This window comes from Nannospalax galili, unplaced genomic scaffold (genome assembly GCF_000622305.1).
Source record: "Nannospalax galili isolate Female #2095 unplaced genomic scaffold, S.galili_v1.0 scaffold87, whole genome shotgun sequence".
NCBI classification, from domain to species: Eukaryota; Metazoa; Chordata; class Mammalia; order Rodentia; family Spalacidae; genus Nannospalax; species Nannospalax galili.
Genome location: NW_008360320.1, coordinates 14,144,797 through 14,154,006, shown reverse-complemented (window position 1 = coordinate 14,154,006; position 9,210 = coordinate 14,144,797).

Sequence of the window (9,210 nt, the reverse complement as noted above, 5' to 3'; positions counted from 1 at the left end):
TCTACTAATTAACATGACATAAATTTCCATGCTTCCTCCTCAAATAGAATACATTTTTAAAAAACTTGTTGATTTTTTTTCTTTTGTGTGTGTGGATGTATGTGTGTGTGTGTGTGTGTGTGTGTGTGTGTATGTATCACACAGAACATCCCAAACCATCTTATTCAACTATACACCCACTTCCCAGATGGCACCCTCCCATAGCCTCCCTCCCCCCACTAGAGCCCTTATACTCTTATTACTCTTATATCCCTGCTCCGGTCTTCTGTGTTGTCAGCACCCCCAGCCATTCCCCACTACTTGCTCTTCTGGTGAATCTAGTCAGCCTATCTAGAAGTCTTTGTTTTAGGAAGGCCAGCTGTTTCTCATCTAGCAGCAATCAGTTGTCAATATTCCTTTAGATAAGATTGGGGTCTGCTGTTCATTTTCCCAGTTCTATGCTGGGTTACTATCTGGGAGTCCCTTTGGCCACTCTGGCCAGCAACTTGAAAGAAGGTATCTCCTATCTGGCACAGTTTCTTTTAAAGAAAAAGAAAACTAAATTTTTTTCTAGGTCACAAAAATTTTACTTTCACATAGAACAATAGAAATTTTCTAGTCTAATCTATTTTGTGCCGATAAAGAAGTTAAGGTTCTTAAGAACTTAATGAGATTTTTAAGGTTTTCCTAGTAACCAGGTGCAGAACTGGACTGAAATCCAGGTCTCTAATTAAATGTCCAGAGTTATTTGGAGATTCCAATCACTATGCCTTGGGAAGATTCTTATAAAATGTCAGGACTTGGCACTGCGTGGTCCCAGAACCATTTGTCTATAGTGGGTTTTATCTTTAGCTTTCATTAATTCAGGCTTTTAGGGCTCCTTGTTTTTCAGATGAGTATTTGACATATGCTTTGCTATTAGGAAAAGCATTTGGCATTTATGTGTCTTCTTCTAATCTTGATGTGATGGAAAACAAAGTGAATTCCAGTGTCTATTCCCCAACCCTAGTGTGGAATTCCAGATACGGAAAAGCTGTGCACTGGCAGAAGCCCAAGACAGAAACAGAAGAGGGTGCAAAAGGTCTCATGACAGAGTCAAGGTTTTTGGCTTATCTATGAAGGAAAATTAACAAATGGGCTTTAAATGAAAAATTTCCAATCTTCATGCAAAATGCAACAACATTAATTACAGGGGTAAAGTCTATTCATATCTTATTTCAGGAGGTGGGTTATATTTCATTTTGGATGTACAGATTGTTATTCAATAACCTTGCTGGGTTTAGCCCTTAACAACTTTTATCAACTAAGAGGGTTGCTTAGAAAATAAGTTTATAAGGGTAATTGCCAGTGCATTATGCAGAATGCAGAAAATGTGATGGCAGCAGCAAGTATTGGCATGGAGAGAATATTTCAAAAGGATCAGCTCTGATTGTATGTGACATAGTATTCTTTAATTAGGAATGGATCTTCTGAATATGTGCTCCTTGCATGAGGTATGTGCCAAAATTCAGATTTTGTGTTTAAACTCATAATTTTTCAATTATGTAAACTCAAAGTCAATTTGTTTTATTGATGTAAAAGGTAATTATTATAATTTTGATTTGCTATTTAAAAGAGATTTTCTACAAAGTAAGTAGAGTTGTTTCCAAAGAAATGCATTTCCATGTTTTTCTGAATGTGCGCATGAGTATAATTCTAGGACAGGAACAGTCTGCTAAACTTTTAAGGATGTCGATGTCTAATTCATTGCCATGACTCATAGGGCTGGTTTCCCCTGCTGTTACAGTGGAATTCACCCTTCAAAGGTTTGTTAGGGGTGCTTCGGTAATAGACAAGCATGCGTATGTGTACTTCCTGAGATCCAGGAACTTGCTAAGTTTCATCATATATTGAAGACAATGAAACAAAGACTCTGAAAAGAACAGGGTGTATAGTAATAGCATCCAATGTCCATAATGAACATTTATGGCTACTGTTACTCTCCATTAGTAAAAATTAACACATTTACATGATGGTTTATCAATAATTTCAGTCTTTTAGATTTTTGAAGCTCCATTTCTGCAAGCAATAGTCAGCCTTTTCATTTATTTACTTTGGAAATTGAAGTTTCATGAAAACAAAGAAGAAAATCTCTTTCTTGACATTTCTATCGACTCAGAGAGAAATGAAAGAATTCTTTGATAGCTGTACCCCACAAGGCCTTGAACAACATAAAGCCTATCTGTTTCTTCATCTGTTCTCACCATTCTCCAAGCTCACTATGCGCCCATATAACACTCACCTTCCTGATCCTTAGACTTTCCAACCTTTCTTTTGTTGCAGGCGGTTTGTCTTGTTACTTTCTCACTTAAAATAATCTCCCTTTGGATTGTGCCTGCTTTGTTTCTGGTTGTTGCTCATGTTTCATCATGGTGTCGCCTCAGAATTGTGTTCTTCATCATCATCATCATCATCATCATCACAATCACTATCATCATATAAGTTGCAAACTCACTTCTCAAATCCAGTCATACTCGCTCATTCTTCATATTGTGTTTTCTTTCAAATCGTAAATATCAGAAAGCATCGCATTATATTTCTGTTTACAGGATTATTGTTTTGTCTTTTTCTCTGCAATGCATGGACTTTGATAGCCTTTGCAGGCACCGTATCCCCTTTATTTTGAATATTAGTAGTTAAAAATATTGGTGACTTGAAAAGCAAAAGGAAGTGTTTTACCTATGGAAATTACTGTAACAATTTCAATGCATTTCTGTTCTAAATTGATGGCAATATGCTCAAAATCCTCACACTGCACTCAAATACTGTATGTTGAATACAGGATAGGTACGATGATTAGTGAAGATTAGCAGGGATCGGCAAACATGAGACACTGCTGACCATCTCTCATCAAAATGCATTAACCCTTATTGTGATGAATCTTATACTCAAAATGCAAGTTTTTATATGTAATTCTTTTAATGCTTTTCTGATAAATCTCTTTCTTTTGCTGTGTCCTAATTGCATTCTGTTGCTATAATAAAACACTCAGACCGAAATCAACTGGGGGAGGAAAGGAATTACTCGGCTTTTATTTCCAGGTAACAATCCATCAATAAGGGGAGTTAGGGAAGGAAAACCATGGAGGACCAGGCTTGCTGGCTCAGTTGCTGTCTCTATCACCTACAGGCTCATACTTAGCTAGCCTCATTAGACAGCCCAAGCTACTGCCTAGTGACGTGCTGTCCACTGTAGGCAAGGCCCTCATGAATCTACTAAGACAGTCTCTATCCCAGTTAGTCTTAACCGGTCAAAAAATAAAAAGGGAGGCTTTCAATTGAGTAATACTGTTTATCAGGTTGCTCTGTGGACTTGTTTGTGAGGGATAGTCATGATTGTCTTAATTGATGTAGAAATGCCCAGCCAACTGTGGGCCGTATCATCCTTAGGAAAGTAGTCCTCGGCAGCATAAGGTGAAACAGAGAGTATGCTAGCTAGTAAGTGGCATCATCCATTGTTTCTCCTGTGCTTCCTGGGCTGTGATTGAGTGCCCTGGTTGGAGGTAATGCTATGTGGAATGGCAAGAAGTCCTGCCTTTGGGTTTCTCACTTGAGTTCCTGCCTGACTTTCCCCAATGATGGACTGTAACATGGAAGTACAAGAGGAAATAAACCTTTTCTCTCCTAGAGCAACTTGCTCAGAATAAATTATCACAGCAACAGAATAAAATTAGGGCACAGTCTCCCATAGATAGACTCACAGGCCAATTTGATCTAGGCAATTACTCAGTGGAATATTTCTTCTCAGGTGGTAATAGACTGTGCCAACTTGACAGTCACAGCTAACCAACACACAGTTTTACTGAAAAAAATACATGCTGTATAAGTTATGTGGAAACTTCTTTTTTTGTCATCTCAGCTATAAAATTAAATGTGACTGTAACAGATGCTAAAAAGAAAAACAAAAACTCAAGACAAGTAAGATATCATTGCAAGTAAGGTATATATTTGGCATTTCCCATCCAAATTTAGTTATGATAGAAACTCCAAAATAGCAGTAATTTGAATAAAATGCAAATAATGAGCTATGGTGTCTGGGATCCTTGAAATTCACTGCTTAGCCACACTTTTTCTTAGAAAATTTTATATGCTTTATTTTGATCATACCCAGTCTCAGTCCTTGAACTCCCCTCAAACCCTGACCCCATGAATCTCCCTCCTAATTTCATGTCTTATTTTTTAAAAAATAACCCACTGAGTCCCATTAGTGTTGCTCATATGTGCATAGGTATGAGGTCATCTACTGGGGCATGAGCACTCTACCAGAGCCCACCTCCCCAAAGAAAAGTGACTCTCTCCCTCAACAGAAACTAACTCCTCAGCTAGCAAAGGAACATCTGGAGTCTTTCTCCCCTCCGTGATGGATTTATTAACTGGATTGATCTTGTGTAGATCTTCTGCAGGTAACCACAGCTGCTATGAGTTCATGTGGTCATGGCCTACCTGACCAGTATCTTGTAAGGAGGTAACCAATTCCTGGTCTTGAGATTTTATTTACGTATAAAAAGGAGAGATAGCTCAATGGTTAAGAGCACTGGCTGCTCTTGCAGAAGACCCAGGTTTAGTTCCCAGCACCCACATGGCAACTAACAACCATCTGTAACTCTTGTTCCAGGAGATTTGACACCTTCTGGCCTCCAGGGGCATTCCACACATGCATGCACTTACATAGATGCAAGCAAAACACTCATACACATAAAATAAAAATATCAAAAAAATTTAAAAGAAAACATTTAAAAATTTTTTTTAAAAAAAACCCAAAATAAATTTATTCAGTAATAATGACACATTATAGAATTACAACATACAGTGGAAAAAAACCAGCAAATTTTGCAGTGTTTTCAAATACCTGGCATGTTGCTCTCTGAGATTCAGGGACAATAAATCAGTATTCCCAGAAATTCTCAGAAATTTCTAAAGTCATGATTATTTTAAACATAGTTTTACCAACATTCACATTCTATTAATTGAATAGCAAAAGTTCTTAAAGAATAAAACACATTGAATTCAACAGCACTTACAAGCAATGAAAAAATACAATCTAAGATTTAGATCTTCATCTAATAACACATGTTTTTTGGAAGGGACATTGTTCACTCAGGTGGAATACCTCTCTCTATTCAAACTTCTTTAAAGAAAACAACAATGCTATGATTAGCTTATACACTCCTTGAAGTTTAATAAGGCGTCTTCATACATCCTGAGTTTGGATTAGTCTACCTGAGACCACTTCATTCCCACATCCCTATGCTCCCATTCTCATGTAAACCTTTGCCTCCCCATAGTCCCTGTATCCTTGTTCTTTCATACCACATTTTTGCTTGGTTTATAAAAGCATAGGTTCCAGAAGTTTCTCCCTGCACAGTTCATTGTGTTTAATCCTCTCCCCGCATTGTTCCTCTATCTGCTTGAACCATTCTGCCCCCTGGACTCCCTCTCTCCACTTTCATTTGGCCTGTGTTCTACTATCTGCCTTCTATAGATGCATTCTCCCACATATTCTCCCATCTCTAGTTTCCTGACTGCTACCTGTGCTCTGGGATAAATACACATTTTATATCTTTCTATTGGGGAATTGAGATCATTGGAATTATAAGTTATTATTGGAAAATATATATGAGTATTTGTCATTTTGTTGATTTTATGATGTTTTCTAAGACCACTTTTGATCATTTATCCTGGTAGTATTTATTTATTCAATATAGGTCCTTGGGTGTATTTATCCCTCTCTTCTGACATAAATATTCCTTACAGTATTATCTAGAGAAATGTTTTCATATCATAAGTTCCTTAAATTTGTTTATATAATGGGAAGTTTTTCTTTCAATTTTAATAGAATTTTGAAGGATATAATGGTCTGGTTTGATATTTGTGGTGTTTCTGACCTTGAAATATATTTTTCCAAAGCCTCTGCCTTTATATTTTTTCTGTCAAGTAATCAGGTGTTTAATTAATGAATTCTGATGGGTCTGCCCTTTATCAGTTACATGAGTTTTTTTCTCTTGTAATATTCAATGACATTTGTTTATTCTGTGTTTTAAATTTTTAACTATAATATGACATGAGGAGTTCATTTTCTGGTCTGTTTGGTGTTTGGTGGGCCTCTTGTACCTGGATGCACATCTCTTTCTTAGGCTTTCTTAGAGTTTTTCTTTTATGATTTTATGAATATAAGTTTTATATATTTGGTATGGATTCTTCTCCTCTGCCAATAGCCATAAGCTTAGGTTTTCTAACTGTGTCCCAAATCTCTCCCAAATTCCATTCATGTATTTAAAAATTATTGACCTTTAGTGTCTGATTCAGTTTCTGTACCTTGTCTTCCTGCCATGATACTTTGTTTTCTAAATTATTCTTTATATTGGTGAGGCTTTCCATAGAGGTTTTAAATTAGTGTATTGAGTTTATCATTTCTGACATCATTTCCATTCAGTTTTCCTTCAGTAATTCTCTTTATTGAATTCAGTTTTCATATCTTGTATTGACTTTCTTTTTAATTTCATTCATCTCTTTGTTTTTGTTCCCTTGAGGTATATGCATGTCTTCTTTAAGTTGTTTGAAGATAGTTATAATCATTCTTTTGAATCATTTGTCTGGATGTCCTTCCACTTCATTTTCACTAAAATAAAGTTTAAATTCTTGGAACAGTATTTCTTTATTTTTAGTACATTAATATACATATAGAAGAGTTGTAGAGCATCAGGATGACAGAATAAATGGATGATCTTGTTAGTGGCATGTTTCATGTGAATGCAGTCCCATCTGACCCTTGCAATGTCCATCTCTACTGGCATACTCCCTAATGTATTCCTGAGTCTGAATTTCAGCAATTCAGGAGCTTGTGTCCTAAAAATTGGCAAGGCGGTCAGTCATAGACAGAGTGGCTATGAATCTTGAATGCTCAACATTTCTATCTTGATGCAGAAATGATATTGTAAATTGAATCATATGCCTGCTCTCTGAATGTGATTATTACTGGCTCCTGCAAATGTCACATGAGTTTTACATACAATCTAATAAGGATCTATGGTCTCAGCATGTGCTGAGAACCATCTGATAGTGTGAACACAAATCTGAGCTTTAATGTTCTTGGTTTAATACAGTGCAGTTTGCTGAAGTTTTTCATGTTTAATGATTTATAGAGACCTGTGTGTATCTCTCCCTGTGTGTGTGTGTGTGTGTGTGTGTGTGTTTCCTGATGATGTGTTGAAAAATAAAGGAATTAAAAACCTAATCATGCCGGGCGTGGTGGTGCATGCCTTTAATCCCAGCACTCGGAGGCAGAGGCAGAAGGATCTCTGTGAGTTCAAGGCCAGCCTGGTCTACCATAGTGAGTTCCAGGCCAGCTGGGCTGCAGGGAAACCCTGTCTCAAAAAAGACCAAAAAAAACCAAACCTAACCAAAACAAAATTAAAAAAAAAAAAAGTAATCGTTGAACCAGTTACTGCTGCTATATCATATATCATACCAAGTCATCTGTTTGACGCTGGCACTGAATTCTATTGGCTACCTACTTACTGTGGTACTGCCAGACATGTTTTAAAGAAGACCATCAAGTCTCAGAAAGGAAGCATTCTAAATGAATAAAAGGAATCTATCAAAGACAGAAAACTCAGATTCTGAGATAAAATGATTTTACATCCTGGAAATGAGTCATGCTCAGTTGTATAGTGTCAATGGAGAAGATCAAAGACTGAAAAAGATCAGAGAAAACTAATTGTTTATGGATGGAACTGTTATCTTTCTAATGATTTTAACTATGTTCTCGTTTCCTTATTTATTAACTGAATATTATACTTCAAAAATACTGTAATGTAAAATTGCATTTGTATATGTAAAATATACTTGCACAATTATGAGCCCATGGCAAAAACATATTAACAAATAAAACTTTCAATAGATCCCTGATTTTGTCTTTATAATTAGTAGAATTTAGATACAGTATTTCCAAGAAAAAGAGAAAAAAATCCTACGCAGTCTATCACAGACTTTGCTACAGTTATTACGACTGGAGCTTGGGGGAGAAGGGAGGATGGATGTTGATAGTTTATAGAGAAAGCTGTTTGGTACGTGGAGTGGAGAGGAGCCCACTGAGGGTGAAGCCTGAACAGTCAACTTATTGCTGTAGCTTGTGCACCCATCTGATCCTTTATTTCTTGCCTGTTCATTTCTTAGATTTTAATGTGGTATTTGACTGCCTATCCCTGCTGAATTATGCTCTTTAATATCCCATTTTCTTATTGGAGTTTACATATTTTGTTTATGCCTTGTTTTTCCTAAAGGTTAAGCATCATTAAGCACTGGAGACATATCTCTTTATTTGAAATTCAGTTTTCCCTTGACTTTGGTAGAATGTGGTACTTTCATTCACATTATACTTTACAAATTGTCTTTGTGTGATTTTGCCTTCAACTTACCCCTAGATTTTGTGTTTCTCAAATCATATTTCTGTTCCTTTGGTCCTTGAAACTTAAGGTTAATGTTTCTCAACTGGTTCTGTCTGAGCAGGCCAACTAAACTGAATGTAATGCTAAAGGCAATCCAGCTGGCAGAGAGCTGTGATGCCACTTCAGGGCAGCAGTCCACCAAGAATACCCATAGCCACAGGACTTCAACTTCACACACTGACAGTGAATGTGGATGAGAGTCTCCCAGAATTCTAGATCCTGTGATGGTATGTCAGAGCACTATAATTTTCATAGCTGTAATGCTACAAATTGGCCTCCGTTTCCTGATTACTCCAGGTTAGGGGGCTCTGATGCTCTTTCAATCAGTGTTTAGATGCCAGATTAGGTTGTTACTCAGATTCTGCAATGGAATCTCAATAACTGGTCATAACACAGAAAAACCTGGAGCCTTTCCAGTCTGTTGCTGCAGATCAAGTGCAGTGTCCTTACCCCAGGGCCTGATGCCAGAGTGAACCACAGACTAGGTATCAAAAACCCTCAGAGGCCTGCATATCTACTGTTGCACCCTCTGTTTTCCCCACGGATGCTGTCCCACAACCTGGTGTGTGTCCTTCCTGAGAGTTCACCTTTGCTTTATTCACAACATTCTGTCTCTCAAGGAATACATTTGCACTCATGACTTTAGTCACACTGAGTTACAAGGCAGAGTCGGTTAAATCTTGCCTCACTACTCCCCAGGATGAAGGAGAGTAAAGGCAGTAGTTTTTCCCTAAGAAACTCAACAA